Raw genomic sequence first — 18,152 nt, 5'->3', positions numbered from 1 at the left:
GGTTCCGGTAACCCCCGGTACTCCGGTATATGCCCGAACTCATCCAAAACCATTCCAGTGTCCAAACATAACATTCCAATATATCAATCTTCATGCCTCGACCATTTCGAGACTCCTCATCATGTCCGTGATCACATCTGGGACTCCAAACTACCTTCGATACATCAAAACACATAAACTCATAATACCGATCGTCATTGAACGTTAAGCGTGCGGACCCTATGGGTTCGAGAACTATGTAGACATGACCAAGACTCATCTCCAGTCAATAACCAATAGCAGAACCTGGATGCTCATATTGGTTCCTACATATTCTATGAAGATCTTTATCGATCAAACCGAAAAACAACATACGTTGTTCCCTTTGTCATCGGTATGTTACTTGCCCGAGATTCGATCGTTGGTATCATCATACCTAGTTCAATCTCGTTACCGGCAAGTCTCTTTACTCATTCCATAATGCAACATCCCATAACTAACTCATTAGTCACATTTCTTGCAAGGCTTATAGTGATGTGCATTACCGAGAGGGCCCAGAGATACCTCTCCGACAATCGGAGTGACAAATCCTAATTTCGATCTATGCCAACTCAACAAACACCACCGGAGACACCTATAGAGCATCTTTATAATAACCCAGTTACGTTGTGATGTTTGATAGCACACTAAGTGTTCCTCCGGTATTCGGGAGTTGCATAATCTCATAGTCATAGGAACATGTATAAGTTATGGAGAAAGCAATAGTAATAAACTAAACGATCATAATGCTAAGATAACGGACGGGTCAAGTCAATCACATCATTCTCAAATGATGTGATCCCGTTTATCAAATGACAACTCATGTCTATGGTTAGGAAACTTAACCATCTTTGATTAACGAGCTAGTCAAGTAGAGGCATACTGTTTGTCTATGTATTCACATATGTACTAAGTTTCCAGTTAATACAATTCTAGCATGAATAATAAACATTTATCATGATATAAGGAAATATAAATAACAACCTTTTTATTGCCTCTAGGGCATATTTCCTTCAGTATCCCACTTGCACTAGAGTCAATAATCTAGATTACATTGTAATGATTCTAACACCCATGGAGTCTTGGTGCTGATCATGTTTTGCTCGTGAGAGAGGCTTAGTCAATGGGTCTGCAACATTCAGATCCGCATGTATCTTGCAAATCTCTATGTCTCCCTCCTTGACTTGATCGCGGATGGAATTGAAGCGTCTCTTGATGTGCTTGGTTCTCTTGTGAAATCTGGATTCCTTTGCCAAGGCAATTGCACCAGTATTGTCATAGAAGATTTTCATTGGACCCGACGCACTAGGTATGACACCTACATCGGATGTGTACACCTTCATCCAGACTCCTTGCGTTTGCTGCTTCTGAAGCAGCTATGTCTTCCGCTTCACACGTAGATCCCGCCCCGACGCTTTGCTTAGAACTGCACCAACTGACAGCTCCACCATTCAATAAAAATATGTATTCGGTTTGTGACTTGGAGTCATCTGGATCAGTGTCAAAGCTTGCATCGACGTAACCATTTGCGACGAGCTCTTTGTCACCTCCATAAACGAGAAACATATCCTTAGTCCTTTTAAGGTATTTCATGATATTCTTGACCGCTATCCAGCGATCCACTCCTGGATTACGTTGGTACCTCCCTGCTAAACTAATAGCAAGGCACACATCAGGTCTGGTACACAACATTGCATACATGATAGAACCTATGGTTGAAGCATAGGGAATGACTTTCATTTTCTCTCTTTCTTCTGCAGTGGTTGGGCATTGAGTCTAACTCAACTTCACACCTTGTAACACAGGCAAGAACCCTTTCTTTGCTTGATCCATTTTGAACTTCTTCAAAACTTTATCAAGGTATGTGCTTTGTGAAAGTACAATTAAGCGTCTTGATCTATCTCTATAGATCTTGATGCCCAATATATAAGCAGCTTCACCGAGGTCTTTCATTGAAAATTCTTATTCAAGTATTCTTTTATGCTATACAGAAATTCAGTATTATTTCCAATCAACAATATGTCATCCACATATAATATCAAAAATTCTACAGAGGTCACACTCACTTTCTTGTAAATATAGGCTTCTCCAAAAGTCTGTATAAAACCATATGCTTTGATCACACTATCAAAGCGTATATTCCAACTCCGAGATGCTTGCACCAGTCCATAAATGGATCGTTGGAGCTTACACACTTTGTTAGCACCTTTTGGATCGACAAAACCTTCTGGTTGCATCATATACAACTCTTCTTTAAGATATCATTAAGGAATGCAATTTTGACATCCATTTGCCAAATTTCATAATCATAAAATGCGGCAATTGCTAACATGATTCGGACGGACTTAAGCATCGCTACGGGTGAGAAGGTCTAATCGTAGTCAAGTCCTTGAACTTGTTGAAAACCTTTCGCAACAAGTCGAGCTTTGTAGACAGTAACATTACCGTCAGCGTCAGTCTTCTTCTTGAAGATCCATTTATTCTCTATGGCTTGCCAATCATTGGGCAAGTCAACCAAAGTCCACACTTTGTTCTCATACATGGATCCCATCTCAGATTTCATGGCCTCAAGCCATTTCACGGAATCTGGGCGCATCTTCGCTTCCTCAAAGTTCGTAGGTTTGTCATGGTCAAGTAACATGACCTCCAGAATAGTATTACGATACCACTCTGGTGCGGATCTCACTATGATTGACCTACGAGGTTCGGTAGTAAGTTTATCAGAAGTTTCATGATCATCATCATTAGCTTCCTCACTAATTGGTGTAGGAATCACTGGAATTGATTTCAGTGATGAACTACTTTCCAATAAGGGAGTAGGTACAATTTCCTCATCAAGTTCTACTTTCCTCCCACTCACTTCTTTCGAGGGAAACTCCTTCTCTAGAAAGGATCCATTCTTAGCAACAAATATCTTGCCTTCGGATCAGTGATAGAAGGTGTACCCAACAGTCTCCTTTAGGTATCCGATGAATACACATTTCTCTGATTTGGGTTCGAGCTTATCAGGTTGAAGCATTTTCACATAAGCATCGCAGCCCCAAACTTTAAGAAACGACAACCTAGGTTTCTTGCCAAACCACAGTTCATATGGTGTCGTCTCAAGGGATTTCGATGGCGCCCTATTTAACATGAATGCAGCCGTCTCTAAAGTATAACCCCAAAACAACAGCGGTAAATCAGTAAGAGACATCATAGATCGCACCATATCTAATAAAGTGCGATTACGATGTTCGGACACACCATTACGCTGTGGTGTTCCAGGTGGCGTGAGTTGCGAAACTATTCCACATTGTTTCAAATGAAGACCAAACTCATAACTCAAATATTCACCTCCACGATCAGATCGTAGAAACTTAATTTTCTTGTTACGATGATTTTCCACTTCACTCTGAAATTCGTTGAACTTTCCAAATGTTTCAAACTTATGTTTCATCAAGTAGATATACCCATATCAGCTCAAATCATCTGTGAAGGTCAGAAAATAATGATACCCGCCATGAGCATCAGCACTCATTGGACCGCATACATCAGTATGTATTATTTCCAATAAGTCTGTTGCTCGTTCCATTGTTCCGGAGAACGGAGTCTTAGTCATCTTGCCCATGAGGCATGGTTCGCAAGCATCAAGTGATTCATAATCAAGTGATTCCAAAAGCCCATCAGCATGGAGTTTCTTCATGCACTTTACACCAATATGACCTAAACGGCAGTGCCACAAATAAGTTGCACTATCATTATTAAACTTATATCTTTTGGCTTCAATACTATGAATATGTGTATCACTACTATCAAGATTTAGTAAAAATAGACCACTCATCAAGGGTGCATGACCGTAAAAGATATTACTCATATAAATAGAACAACCATTATTCTCTTATTTAAATGAAAAACCGTCTCGCATCAAACAAGATCCAAATATAATGTTCATGCTTAACGCTGGCACCAAATAACAATTATTCAGGTCTAAAACTAATTCCGTAGGTAGATGTAGAGGTAGCATGCTGACGGCGATCACATTGACTTTGGAACCATTTCCCACGCGCATCGTCACCTCGTCCTTAGCCAATCTTCGCTTAATCCGTATCCCCTGTTTCGAGTTGCTAACATTAGCAACAGAACCAATATCAAATACCCAGGCGCTACTGCGAGTATTAGTAAGGTACACATCAATAACATGTATATCAAATATACCTTTCACTTTGCCATCCTTCTTATCCGCCAAATACTTGGGGCAGTTCCGCTTCCAGTGACCAGTCCCTTTGTAGTAGAAGCACTCAGTCTCAGGCTTAGGTCCTGACTTAGGCTTCTTCACTTGAGCAACAACTTGCTTGCCATTCTTCCTAAAGTTCCCCTTCTTCCCTTTGCCCTTCTTCTTGAAACTGGTGGTTTTGTTGACCATCAACACTTGATGCTCCTTCTTGATTTCTACCTCCGCAGCCTTTAGCATCACGAAGAGATCAGGAATAGTCTTATCCATCCCTTGCATATTATAGTTCATCACGAAGCTTTTGTAGCTTGGTGGCAGTGATTGAAGAACTCTGTCAATGACACTATCATTCGGAAGATTAACTCCCAACTGAGTAAAGTGATTGTGGTACCTAGACATTCCGAGTATATGTTCACTGACAGAACTATTCTCCTCCATCTTGCAGCTATAGAACGTATTGGAGACTTCATATCTCTCAATCTGGGCATTTGCTTGAAATATTAACTTCAACTCCTGGAACAGCTCATATGCTCCATGGCGTTCAAAACATCGTTGAAGTCCTGGTTCTAAGCCGTAAAGCATGGCACACTGAACTATCGAGTAGTCATCAGCTTTGCTCTGCCAGGTGTTCATAACATCTGGGGTTGCTCCTGCATCGGGTTTGGCACCTAGCGGTGCTTCCAGGATGTAAGTCTTCTGTGCAGCAATGAGGATAATCCTCAAGTTACAGACCCAGTCCGTTTAGTTGCTACCATCATCTTTCAACTTAGCTTTCTATAGGAACGCATTAAAATTTAACGGAACAACAACACGGGCTATTTATATACAATAACATAGACATGCAAAATACTATCATGTACTAAGTTCATGATAAATTAAAGTTCAATTAATCATATTACTTAAGAACTCCCACTTAGATAGACATCCCTCTAATCATCTAAGTGATCACGTGATCCATATCAACTAAACCATGTCCGATCATCACGTGAGATGGAGTAGTTTTCAATGGTGAACATCACTATGTTGATCATATCTACTATATGATTCACGCTTGACCTTTCGGTCTCAGTGTTCCGAGGCCATATCTGCATATGCTAGGCTCGTCAAGTTTAACCCGAGTATTCTTCTTGTGCAAAGCTGGCTTGCACCCATTGTATGTGAACGTAGAGCTTATCACACTCGATCATCACGTGGTGTCTCGGCACAACGAACTGTAACAACGGCGCATACTCAGGGAGAACACTTATACCTTAAACTTTAGTGAGAGATCATCTTATAATGCTACCGCCGTACTAAGAAAAATAAGATGCATAAAGGATAAACATCACATGCAATCAATATAAGTGATATGATATGGCCATTATCATCTTGTGCCTTTGATCTCCATCTCCAAAGCACCGTCATGATCACCATCGTTACCGGCTTGACACCTTGATCTCCATCGTAGCATCGTTGTCGTCTCGCCAACTATTGCTTCTACGACTATCGCTACCGCTTAGTGATAAAGTAAAGCAATTACATGGCGATTGCATTTCATACAATAAAGCGACAACCATATGGCTCCTGCCAATTGCCGATAACTGTGTTACAAAACATGATCATATCATACAACAATTTATATAATCACGTATTGACCATATCACATCACAACATGCCCTGCAAAAACAAGTTAGACGTCCTCTACTTTGTTGTTGCAAGTTTTACATGGCTGCTACGGGCTTAGCAAGAATCGTGCTTACCTACGCATCAAAAACCACAACGCGGTATAGTGATTGCTTTTTGATCTTCAGAAAGAACCCTGCTCATTGAATCCGATTCAACTAAAGTTGGAGAAACTGACACCCGCCAGCCACCTATGTGCAAAGCACGTCGGTAGAACCAGTCTCATGAACGCGGTCATGTAATGTCGGTCCGGGCCGCTTCATCCAACAATACCGCCGAATCAAGAAACAACTAGTGACGGCAAGCAATATGTATATACCCACGCCCACAACTCCTTTGTGTTCTACTCGTGAATATAACATCCACACATAAACCTGGCTCGGATGCCACTGTCGGGGAACATAGTATTTAAAAAAATCCTACGATCACGCAAGATCTATCTAGGGGATATATGGCGCCTCCTCCCTTCCCCCTCCCCTCCCACCCCATCCATGGCGCCTCCTCCATCCCTCCCACCCCCAAGATCTTCCATGGTGATTGTTGATCCACTAGAGATCCTATGGCAAGTCTATCCACTAGGATTTTGCCCCTAGTCTCAAGGTGGAATAGAAGGTACGTGCCAAATTCAGATCCACGGTGCACTTCAAAAGTTCTTTGGGGACCAATGAATTTTTCTTGGTCGTCTCTTTCTCGCGGCCTCCTTCCCTCTTATAGAAGAGGCCGTAGGAGCGGTTTTGCAATGTTGCATTGGAGGATTGGCTTCGGGTTTCAACTTCAAGCAGTTGGGTGTTCGGAATTTTCGGTTTTCGGTGACATCAAATCGTGTTGGTGATTTCATTTATGGTTTGAAAGATCGTGTATGGCCAAATTTTGTGTGTCACTTCTGCTTGTTCAAATTGTTGGTGGATTATTCATGGAAGGGTTCAGATTGGCATCTTGATGAAGTTATTCCGGAGGTTTCTGCTAGATCGCCTATGGCTATCAGAAGTTCTCTAGGGTTTCTATGTAAGAGTGCGCAAGGGGACACCTCATCTAGTTCTGAGTTGGCTAAATTCAACTTCTCTCATGCCAAGGACAGGAATACCACCACACCTCATGATCATGCATGGATAATCTTTTGGAGACTCGAGATCATTCTTTAAGTTCTAATTTGGTTTCCAACATTCAGTCAAATAATTTGGTGTTCAACAGTCTACATGCATGTATCACTCGGCCAGGTCATCAGGTTATCGGACAACGGTTTTCGGGATCTAATTTTTCAACCGTATCAACGGTTTTCGGATTCAAAGCTTGAGGAAGTGCTAGATTTATGGCAAGCTGGCTATTCCAATGAAATCATACAATCGGTACTTGACATCTCTTCCCTGCCTAGTAAATCGTTCATATACAACAAGCTTCATATTTGCATGTTATGTGGGAGACATGGCCATTTTAGCCGTAAATTGCATTGATAAGACTATGGTAGCTACTATACCTTCTTCCTCCATTTACAATGTTGTGCCTACAACCATGCAAAGTATATCTTGGTGCACGAGGTGCCGGTCCAAGGGACATTCGTTTTCCACGTGCACTTTTGGGGATAGAAGTTGCAATATTTGTGGTGTGAGCGGTCACGTTAATTGGGACTGCCATGCACGTAGGGGCTCTTAGAAACATGTGACTTGGGTCAGGAAAGATCAGGTTGTTGGGAGTGACCGTTCTGTTACACTTCGGGTTTCTGATAGGCATCAAAAGATTTGGCGCAGAAAATCTCGGAATCAGGCTACACTGAAAAGGGATAAGAAGCAGATTTGGATTATCTAACGAAATGGGAGGGATCCGATAAAATCTTGTGTCCGCTATACCGAAAATGCTCCGGACGTTTCGCCTCCTTACCAACCTATCACCACCCTCCAGATTCCTGAGAATATGTTGCCTCCTCTGCTTTGCCCGTCACCTTGCGACCTTGAGCCCTCCTCCACCCCACACCTTGAGCTCTCCTCCACTCCAAACCAAGAGCCGCCAATGGAGAATCTACCAGTGCTTCCATACCATTTTGTGCTAGGAGAGATGGATATCCAGCAGGTTTCGGAGGGGAGGCTGCAGAGAAACATGGTGATCATGGATGATCCGCCGCTAGACCACTCGCAGCACGCGTTGGTGATGGTGGTGTCGCCCCCTGGAGATCTGTAGCGTGAAGAAGTTCTTGCGGAGGTGAGAAGGGTTCTGCGACATGATCATGGGGCTCCTACTCTTGAGGGTGAGATTTATCCATTCTGTGTGGGCTTAATCAGATTCAATGACAGCATGGTTAGAGATACGATGATTAGTCGAGGGGAACAACCGCTAGATGAGCACTCCAATTTTTATCTGCTACGCCATGATGAAGGTCCAAATATGCGTAGTCCTGTGATTGAAAGAGATGCATGGGTTGTGTTGCTTGGCTTCCCTCTGAACTACCAAATAGAGCACTACATCATTAAAGCGGTGTCATGTTTTGGAAGATGCATGTATTGGCACCACCCAGGTCAGAGGAAATCGCATGTGCTTGTTAGAGTGCTGATTAATGAGCTTGCTTTGGTCCTGTATAGTCTGGTTATTAAGAGATTCACTGATATCATCGGATTTGGAACTTCTTGGACTGTACCTATGTATGTGCTTAATGGCATAAATCCTAGCCAGGGACTGATTGGTGATGATGAGGCACCCCCTCCTTTGGGTGCTTCTCCTCATCATGATCATCTTCCTTTTCTCAATGCGATGCAGCAGGAACAACACAATGCTCAAGTTTGGCAAGTCTAGAATGCTGCCAATGCTTGGGAAGCAGATCCACTGCCTCCTCCGCCACAACAAGGTTGGGGTGAGTGGCTGGTTCTACCCCCTGTTCCACCGGTGTACCAAGGTTTCAGTTATAGGAGATATACTGGTTATGAGGGTCCTTCTATGATGGATGGAATTCAGACTGCGGACTCTAGTTTTGATGATGGGCTGCGAGTTTGGAATGAGCATGTGGCAATGGTCGAAGATGTGGCAGAAAGATTTATCCAAGGTAGCCCCACTGGTGATCTTGCCTTCCACCAGATGAACACGCATGAAGTAGTTCTCAAAGTACCAGGCAAGGAGAACTGGCTTTCCTTCATGATCTGTTTTTACTGCACGGTTTACACTGCAAGACTCTGCTGGACTACTGAAGAAAATAGCACGACAAGTCTCTGGACAAGATTTGTTGATGGATTGCAATGCACTCTGGTGGATCTTGTGGGAAGTGCCTGCTTCACATCCTTCCCGTTTTCACCTTTTGCGCCGGGTACCAACTCCATTTGTTTACCAGAGGAAGCTTGGTCGATCTATTGTGATTTTGTAAGTACTAAACTGAACAATATGCCTCATCTGAATAGTTCAGAGCCCATGATTGTGGAAGATAACATGCAAATGGAGAATCTACCTCTTCTGGACACACAGCTTGAGATGATGGAGTTTGATGCGGCCAATAATAAGAGGAAGCGCAGAATGGTCACGCCACTGGATGTGTCAGAGGTTAGGCGCAGTGTTCGGGCAACTAGGTACCAAGGTTTCAAGCCACCTTCTCTGGCAGATAACAAACGCAGGCCATCATATGTTAAGCCAAGGAGAACTCCTGATGTCTTAGAGATGCAGCAAGGAAACAGAGCTGATGATACATCTGCTTCAACGTACATCCCTCCTCCAACTGTGGTCGAAACTCTGCAATTTCTTGGCACAACTCAGTGTGTTGTCCACTGGGAGGAGCTCACAAGGGAGAAGCTTCTTGCTCCTCTCAAGGGCAAGGAGAAGGACGAGGCCTAGGCCTTTATAAGCTTGCTTGTTTCAGGTGCTTTGTTGCATTTTATATTCGCGTACCTCTGAACACTTCTTCTGCGCTTTTATTTAGTTTGTTGCAAGACTTCATGGCCTCTGTTATGTGGAATATTTTGTGCAGGAATATCCCTTGATTGAATGCTAGTACTAAATGTGATGCCCTTCGCAATAAAATTGATGAATCCAACTGCTTGATTGTCTACTTGCAAGAGACTAAGAAACCTGATTCTGATCACTCATTTATTAGAAAATGCTGCCCGAGGAGATTTGATAAATTTGAGTTTATACCATCAGACGGTGCTTTAGGTGGCCTCGTCATTATATGGTGTAGCAGTCAATTTATGGGCCAGGTCATTCATCAATTTTCTTTTGCTATCACAATCAAAATGACCTTGGTTCAAACAAATGAAAGTTGGCTTCTCTCAAATATTTATGGACCGTGTGATGGACCGGAGAGGTTAATTTTCACTGATTGGATGGAGAACTTAAACATTGAAGCAGAAGATCTTTGGCTTTTCATGGGTGATTTCAATTTCATGCGATCATTGGATAACAAAAACTTACCAGGTGGCAATGTGGAGGACATCATCAAATTTAATGAGATTATTAGTGATCTCGCTTTGCTTGAAATTCCAATCAAAGGAAGGACATATATGTGGAGTAACATGCAAGAAACCCCGTTATTAGAGCAATTAGATTGGTTTTTTTCTTCTCTAGAATGGATTGTGAAGTTCCCAAATACCATGGCAAAACCTCTTGCTCAACCAATCTCTGATCATGTTCCTTGTATTCTTTCAGTGCAAACATCGATCTCAAGATCTAAACTTTTCAGGTTTGAAAATTTTTGGCCCTCACATCCTGGATTTTTGGAGGTAGTGAAATCTTCTTGGTTAGCTCCCATAAAGGCCTCTTCCAGTGCCACTAGAATCTCTTCCAAATTAAATAGACTAAGATATGCTTTAAAAAATGGAGTAAGTCTATCTCTAAGATCAAGCTTCTAATTGAAAATTGTAATAGAATTCTACTCCAGCTGGATAACCTTGAGGACCTTAGACAGCTTTCCACCCCAGAAGCTAATTTCAGAAAGATATTAAAAACTCATTTGCTAAGACTGCTTAGATATCAAAGTGAGTATTGGAGAAAATGATGTACATTTCGTTGGGCAGTTCAAGGAGAGGAAAATACTAAATATTTCCAAGCCCATGCAACTGAAAGATTAAGGAGAAATGCCATCACAAATTTGCTAATGCCTGATGGTCACTTAGTTGAAAATCATGACAAAAAGGCTGCGATGTTTTAATGATTGCTTTAAAAGAAGAATGGGGGTCTCTAACCAGCCGGAGTTCAATTTTGAGCTTTCTGATCTCATTCAAAAGTGCCATGGTCTAGAAGAACTTTCGGTTCCGTTTACGAAAGAAGAAATTGATAATGTAATCAAGATCATTCCGGTTGATCGAGCTCCGGGACCAGACGGTTTCAATGGCATTTTCCTCAAGGTGTGTTCGAATATAATCAAAGAGGATTTTATGCTCTATGTGATCAATTTTGGAAAGGGACAATCAGCTTGCAATGTTTGAACACGTCGTTAATCACGCTAATCCCAAAGAAACTGACGCCTGAATTTGTCAATGATTATAGACCGATCTCCTTGTTAAACTGTGTGCTTAAAGTTATCACAAAAATTCTTTCAGAGAGGCTGCAACGATGGATTCTAAAGGTGGTACATCGAAACCAATATGGATTTATTAAAATAAGGACAATCCAAGATTGTCTCGGTTGGGCATTTGAATATCTGCATTAGTGCAAACACTCGGGCAGGGAAATTGTGATTTTGAAATTAGATTTCGAAAAGGCCGTCGACATGATGGAACATTCATTCATTTTGAAAATGCTAGAATGCAAGGGTTTTGATGACAGGTGGTGTATCCGGATTAAAATGCTACTACAATCAGGATCTTCATCTATTCTTCTGAATGGAATACCGGGCACGGAATTTAAATGTAAACGGGGAGTGAGACAAGGTGACACAATATCCCCCTTTTTGTTTGTGCTTGCGGCAGATTTACTCCAACCCTTAATTAATAAATCCTGGTCGGACGGTTTAATTTCACTCCCTATCAACCAACCTGCTTCGGAAGACTACCCTATTGTCCAATATGCCGATGACATATTAATCATCCTCCCGGCAAATCAACAGGAGCTTCAAGCAATTAAGGTGATTCTAGACTCCTACGCCCGGGTAACTGGTCTGAAAATCAACTACGCAAAATTCCAATTAATGCCAATAAATGTGGAGGCTCAAAAAACTTTGGATCTGGCCAATGTTCTAGGGTGCCAAGTTGGGGAGATTCCGTTTACTTATTTGGGCTTGCCTCTTGGTGCAACGAGGCCCACTGTAAATGACTTGATGCCTTTGGTCAACAGAATTGAGAGAAGATTGACGGGGACACCTATTTGGTTATCGTACGGAGGACGAGTGCAATTGATCAACTCTGCGCCCTCGTCACTTCTATCTTTTACCATGCGCGTTCTAAAAATTCCACTCAAATTGATTGAGATTTTTGATCGCCTGATACGTCCATTTTGCATCATGCTTCTATATCAATATTTAGTGCATTATGGGCTGTTATTACACATTATATCACAATACTTATGCATATTCTCTCTTATTTTACAAAGTTTACATGAAGAGGGGGAATGCCGGCAGCCGGAATTCTGGGCTGGAAAAGGAGCAAATATTAGAGCCCTATTCTGCACAACTCCAAAAGTCCAGAAACTTCACGGGAGCACATTTCAGAATATATAAAAAAGAAGTACCAGAGGGGGGCCACCCACCATCCACGAGGGTGGGAGGCGCGCCCTACCCCCTGGGCGCGCCCCCTGCCTCGTGGGCCCCCTGGTGGCCCTCTGATGCACATCTTTGGCTATATGGAGTCTTTCGTCGAGGAAAAAATCATAAGCTAGCTCACGAGCCGAAACTCCGCCGCCACGAGGCGGAACCAATCTAGGGCTCTAGCGGAGCTGTTCTACCGGGGAAACTGCCCTCCGGGAGGGGGAAATCATCACCATCGTCATCACCAACGATCCTGTCCCAAAGCCTCAGATTGGTACCTGTGGGTTGCTAGTAGTGTTGATTACTCCTTGTAGTTGATGCTAGTTGGTTTACTTGGTGGAAGATCATATGTTCAGATCCATTATGCATATTAATACCCCTCTAATTATGAACATGAGTATGATTTGTGAGTAGTTACATTTGTCCCCGAGGACATGGGAGAAGTCTTGCTATAATTAGTCATGTGAATTTGGTATTCATTCGATATTTTGATGAGATGTATGTTGTCATCCCTCTAGTGGTGTCATGTGAACGTTGACTACATGACACTTCACCATTGTTTGGGCCTAGAGGGATGCATTGGGAAGTAATAAGTAGATGATGGGTTGCTAGAGTGACATAAGCTTAAATCCTAGTTTATGTGTTGCTTCGTAAGGGGCTCATTTGGATCCATATGTTTCATGCTATGGTTAGGTTTACCTTAATACTTCTGTTGTAATTGCGGATGCTTGCAATAGGGGTTAATCATAGGTGGGATGCTTGTCCAAGTAAGGACAGTACCCAGGCACCGGTCCACCCACATATCAAATTATCAAAGTACCGAACGCGAATCATATGAACGTGATGAAAACTAGCTTGACGATAATTCCCATGTGTCCTCGGGAGCGCCTTCCTTTATATAAGAGTTTGTCCAGGCTTGTCCTTTGCTACAAAAAGGATTGGGACATCTTGCTGCACCTTATTTACTTGCATTACTTGTTACTCGCTACAAATTACCTTATCACAAAACTATCTGTTATCGATAATTTCAGTGCTTGCAGAAAATACCTTGCTAAAAACCGCTTATCATTTCCTTCTAATCCTCGTTGGGTTTGACACTCTTACTTATAGAAAAGGCTATGATAGATCCCCTACACTTGTGGGTCATCAAGAATCTTTTCTGGCGCCATTGCCGGGGAGTGAAGCGCCTTTGGTAGGTGGAATTTGGCAAGGACAAATAATCCTTTGAGGGGCTTGTTCGGGGTATCTTCACCTCAACCTACTGAACCTACTGAAAATGTTTACTTTGAAATTCCTTCGGGTATGATAGAGAAACTGCTAGCTAATCCTTTCACAGGTGATGGAACATTACATCCCGATTTGCACCTAATCTATGTGGATGAAGTTTGTGGATTATTTAAGCTTGCAGGTATGCCCGATGATGTTATCAAGAAGGTCTTCCCTTTATCTTTGCAGGCAGAGGCATTGACATGGTTTAGGCTATGTGATGATATTGGATCATGGAACTACCAACGATTGAAATTGGAATTTCATCAGAAGTTTTATCATATGCATCTGATTCATCGTGATCGTAATTATATATACAATTTTTAGCCTCGCAAAGGAGAAAGCATCATTCAAGCTTGGGGGAGGCTTAACTCAATGTTATATTCATGCCCCAATCATGAGCTCTCAAGAGAAATGATTATTCAAAAAATTTATGCTAGGCTTTCTCTCAGTAATCGCTCCATGCTAGATACTTCTTATACTGGTTCTTTTATGATGAAGACTATTGAATTCAAATGAGATTTATTGGAAAGAATTAAACGCAACTCTGAAGATTGGGATCTCGGCGAAGGTAAGGAGTCAGGTATAACACCTAAGTTTGATTGTGTTAAATCTTTTATGGCTACCGATGCTTTCTATGAATTTAGCACTAAATATGGACTTGACTCTAAGATAGTAGCATCTTTCTGTGAATCCTTTGCTACTCATGTTGATCTCCCTAAGGAGAAGTGGTTTAAACATAATCCTCCCATTGAAGTAAAAGTAGTTGCACCTATTAAAGTTGAAGAAAAGACTATCACTTATAATGATCCTGTTGTTCCCACTGCTTACATTGAGAAACCACCTTTCCCTGTTAGAATAAAGGATCACGCTAAAGCTTCAACAATGGTTCGTAAAAGTAATAATAGAACACCTACTCCCTCTGAGAAAATTAAAGTTGAACCTAGTGTTGCTATGGTTAAAGATTTCTTGGCCGATAATATTGAGGGGCATGTTATTTACTTCTGTAATGAAGCTGCTAGAATTGCTAGACCTGATACTAAAAATAAACATAGACCAGTTGTAGGCATGCATGTTATTTCTGTTAAGATAGGAGATCATTGTTATCATGGCTTATGTGATTTGGGTGCTAGTGCAAGTGCAATACCTCATTCCTTATACAAAGAAATTATGCATGATATTGCACCTGCTGAGATAGAGGAAATTGATGTTACAATTAAGCTTGCCAATAGAGATACTATTTCACCAGTTGGGATTGTTAAAGATGTTGAAGTCTTGTGTGGGAAAGTTAAATATCCTGCTGATTTTCTTGTTCTTGGTTCCCCACAAGATAACTTTTGTCCCATTATATTTGGTAGACCCTTCTTGAATACTGTTAATGCTAAGATAGACTGCAATAAGGATATTGTTTCTGTTGGTTTAGGGGATATGTCTCATGAATTTAATTTTGCTAAATTTCGTAGACAAGCCCATGATAAATAATTGCCTAGTAAAGATAAAATTATTGGTCTTGCTTCTATTGCCATGCCTCCTAGTGATCCTTTAGAACAATATTTGCTAGACCATGAAAATGATATGTTTATGAATGAAAGAAGGGAAATAGATGACGTATTATTTTAATCGGGACCTATTTTGAAACACAACTTGCCTGTTGAAATCCTAGGGGATCCTCCTCCACCTAAGGGTGATCCCGTGTTTGAGCTTAAACCTTTACCTGCTACTCTTAAATATGCTTATCTTGATGAAAAAGAGATATATCCTGTTATTATTAGTGCTAACCTTTCAGAGCATGAAGAAAAGAAATTATTGAAAACTCTGAAGAAGCACCGTGCTGCTATTGGATATACTCTTGATGATCTTAAGGGCATTAGTCCCACTCTCTGCCAGCACAAAATAAAATTGGAGAAAGATGTGAAACCGGTTGTTGATCACCAACGACGGTTAAATCCTAAGATGAAAGAAGTGATAAGAAAAGAAATACTAAAGCTTCTGGAGGCCGGTATAATTTATCCCGTTGCTGATAGTCAGTGGTAAGTCATGTCCATTGTGTCCCTAAGAAGGGAGGTATTACTGTTGTTCCTAATGATAAAGATGAATTGATCCCACAAAGAATTGTTACAGGTTATAGAATGGTAATTGATTTCCGTAAATTAAATAAAGCTACTAAAAAGGATCATTACCCTTTACCTTTTATTGATCAAATGCTAGAAAGATTACCCAAACATACACATTTTTGCTTTCTAGATGGTTATTCTGGTTTCTCTCAAATACCTGTGTCAAAAGAGGATCAAGAAAAGACAACTTTTACCTGCCCTTTCGGTACCTTTGCTTATAGACGTATGCATTTTGGTTTATGCAATGCACCTGCTACTTTTTGAAGATGTATGACTGCTATATTCTCTGACTTCTGTGAAAAGATTGTCGAAGTTTTCATGGATGATTTCTCCGTTTACGGAACTTCTTTTGATGATTGCTTAATCAACCTTGATCGAGTTTTGCAGAGATGTGAAGAAACTAATCTTGTCTTGAATTGGTAGAAGTTCCACTTTATGGTTAATGAAGGTATTGTTTGGGGCATAAAATTTCTGAAAGAGGTATAGAGGTTGATAAAGCTAAGGTTGATGCTATTGAAAAGATGTTGTGCCCTAAAGACATCAAAGGTATAAGAAGTTTCCTTGGTCATGCCGGTTTTTATAGGAGGTTCATTAAGTACTTCTCTAAAATTTCTCGGCCTCTCACTAATCTCTTACAAAAAGATGTTCCTTTTGTCTTTGATGATGATTGTGTAGAAGCATTTGAAATACTTAAGACAGCCTTGGTTTCTGCACCTATTGTTCAGCCTCCTTATTGGAATTTACCATTTGAAATCATGTGTGATGCTAGTGATTATGCTGTAGGGGCTGTTCTAGGACAAAGAGTTGATAAGAAATTAAATGTTATTCAATATGCTAGTAAAACTCTAGACAATGCTCAAAGAAATTATGCTACTACTGAAAAGGAATTCTTAGCAGTTGTGTTTGCTTGTGATAAGTTCAGACCTTATATTGTTGATTCTAAAGTAACTGTTCACACTGATCATGCTGCTATTAAATATCTTATGGAAAAGAAAGATGCTAAACCTAGACTTATTAGATGGGTTCTCTTGCTACAAGAATTTGATTTGCATATTATTGATAGAAAGGGAGCTGAGAACCCCGTTGCAGACAACTTGTCTAGGTTAGAGAATGTTCTTGATGACCCACTACCTATTGATGATAGCTTTCCTAATGAGCAATTGTTTATCATAAATGCTTCTCGTACTGCTCCATGGTATGTTGATTATGCTAATTATATTGTTGCTAAGTTTATACCACCTAGCTTCACATGCCAGCAAAAAAAGTTTTTCTATGATTTAAGACATTACTTTTGGGATGACCCACGTCTTTATAAAGAAGGAGTAGATGGTGTTATTAGACATTGTGTACCTGAGCATGAACAGGAACAAATCCTACGCAAGTGTCACTCTGAGGCTTATGGAGGACACCATGTTGGAGATAGAACTGCACATAAGGTATTGCAATCCGCTTTTTATTGGCCTACTCTCTTCAAGGATGCCCGTAAGTTTGTTCTGTCTTGTGATGAATGTCAAAGAATTGGTAATATTAGTAGACGTCAAGAAATGCCTATGAATTATTCACTTGTTATTGAACCATTTGATGTTTGGGGCTTTGATTACATGGGACCGTTTCCTTCCTCTAATGGGTACACACATATTTTAGTTGCTATTGATTACGTTACTAAGTGGGTAGAAGCTATTCCAACTAGTAGTGCTGATCATAACACCTCTATTAAGATGCTTAAAGAAGTTATTTTTCTGAGGTTTGGAGTCCCTAGATACTTAATGACTGATGGTGGTTCACATTTTATTCATGGTGCTTTTCGTAAAATGCTTGCTAAGTATGATGTTAATCATAGAATTTCATCTCCTTATCACCCACAGTCTATTTGTCAAGTAGAACTAAGCAATACAGAGCTTAAATTAATTTTTCAAAAGACTGTTAATAGATCTAGGAAGAATTGGTCCAAGAAACTTGATGATGCATTATGGGCTTATAGAACTGCATACAAAAATCCTATGGGTATGTCTCCGTATAAGATGGTTTGTGGTAAAGCTTGTCACTTACCTCTCGAACTAGAACATAAGGCATATTGGGCCATTAAAGAGCTCAATTATGATTTCAAACTTGCAAGTGAGAAGAGGCCTTTTGACATTAGCTCACTTGATGAATGGAGAACCCAGGCCTATGAGAATGCCAAACTGTTTAAAGAAAAGGTTAAAAGATGGCATGACAAAAGGATACAAACACG

This window comes from Triticum aestivum, chromosome 7A (genome assembly GCF_018294505.1).
Source record: "Triticum aestivum cultivar Chinese Spring chromosome 7A, IWGSC CS RefSeq v2.1, whole genome shotgun sequence".
Lineage (NCBI taxonomy): Eukaryota > Viridiplantae > Streptophyta > Magnoliopsida > Poales > Poaceae > Triticum > Triticum aestivum.
The sequence above is the reverse complement of the archived record's forward strand: the minus strand, read 5'-3'. Positions refer to the sequence as shown.